Source organism: Curcuma longa, chromosome 16 (assembly GCF_044706935.1).
Source record: "Curcuma longa cultivar G26 ecotype Majalengka, Jawa Barat chromosome 16, ITB_CL_G26_1.1, whole genome shotgun sequence".
Classification (NCBI taxonomy): Eukaryota; Viridiplantae; Streptophyta; class Magnoliopsida; order Zingiberales; family Zingiberaceae; genus Curcuma; species Curcuma longa.
In genome coordinates, this window is record NC_133876.1 from 2,423,224 (window position 1) to 2,425,116 (window position 1,893).

The following is a 1,893-nucleotide window of genomic DNA, read 5'->3' on the forward strand; positions in this document are numbered from 1 at the left end:
TAATTGATCTCATTTATTTTACAAATTCAAAAGCCCTAATTCTGAATTTGGGAGATAGTAGGTACTCTCCAAATGGGTTGATATCCACTTATAGAAAAGAATGACCTTAGAGAGAGTCCAACAAACCATTCTTAACTACAATGTTAGGCATCATATACTGATTATGTATCACGTATACATAACTATTATATTATACTATCAACTAATTAAATGTTCGCATAAACATCAAGTTGTTAACACATTAACACGTATACATCATATGCATAACACCCAACTTCACCTCTATCCACATTGACCTTGGAGAGAGTCCGACAAATCAACGCTTCAAGTTAAAGCCAACCCGCTAATCATGAGATCATATCTCAATGGTTCGAACATATTTAATTTCAAGCTAGGCATGAAGAGAGTCCAATAACCCAAACAAGAAATTACACTTTGGTTTTAACCATATTAGCGGAAGGTATTAGCTTTAATTATTTTATAAGGAATTTTTCAAGTCTCATCCACTTTTCATGCAAATAACCGAATTATTTATATGACATGACAATAAATGGCATAACAGATTTAATAAAACTAATCATGACAAATGGCATGATATGATATAATTAATGTAATTAATTATAACCACTTTCAATCATAGTCGTCGTAAATCTTATTTAATAAAATATGATTAAGAGTTCAATTTCACAAATCAAAATTCTTTAATTAGATTAGGAAATAATTTTTCATATCTAATTACATATTTTATTTTAGGAAATAAAAATTTTTAATTAAGAAAATCTTAATTAATTAGGAAATAATTTATTCTTAATTTGAAATTTCTAATAAATTAGAAAATTTCTATAATTAGAAATTCTCAATTAAATCATAATATTTTTTTAGGAAATAAAATTTTTAATTATGAAAATCTAATTAATTAGGGAATAAATTTCTTAATAAAAATTTTCTAACCAATTAAAAAAAATTATAATTAGAAATTCTTAATTAAATAATAATATTTTCCTAATTAGATCTACAATTAACTATGACATGCAAAATCATTTTACGTGTATGTCTTGCACTATCAGGCTTTGATATCACTATTGGGATCGACCTAGTGCGTTGCGCGTGTTTATACGTTTCGTAAACGTGCACAGTGGATAAAAAATAAATAATTATACCTAACTATTAAAACACACGCAACACATGCATACAGGATATAACAAGTAAATGACATAGCTAAAAATTTAAAATTTTATAAAATAATAAATTATTTACGCGTACCTGATAGATGACTGATAGACCCACAACTAGTGTCACGAATGAGCCTCAAATTAGAATTTATAATCGAAAACCCTTAACTCACAAACAAATGTAATATAGGGGCCACGAGTCGTATTTTCCAAGGACTAGTAGAGATGTTGTATGAATCAAGCTGAAATGTCGTTCTATTTTTGGGTTTTTTATATAAAATGGGGGTTTTGGTGTTTTTCAACGAAATGTAAATGGAAGAACAGTAAATGAATGAAAATGCAAATTTTATCAATTTAAAATGGAAACACTTGAAACTATGCATGAAACAAACTTATAATTACAAATCAACTCAAATTCAAGGAATAAAACCTATACTAATTAGCATTGGAACATGCAATTACCTAACTATGAAATGTAAGATGCAACGTATTCAGATTGTAAGGAAGGAATTAAAACTCAAATCTATTGATGATTAAACCCTAATGCAAAACATTATGACTCAACAAATAGCAGGTAATGCAAGAATAACAAATCAGACACATAAATGGCAATGCAAGAACAACAAATCAAATGTAAAGAACAATTGGAAAGAAATAGAGATAACTAATCTTAATTCAAAACAACTAATGGTATGCAATCCATTTATCACAACAAACAAGA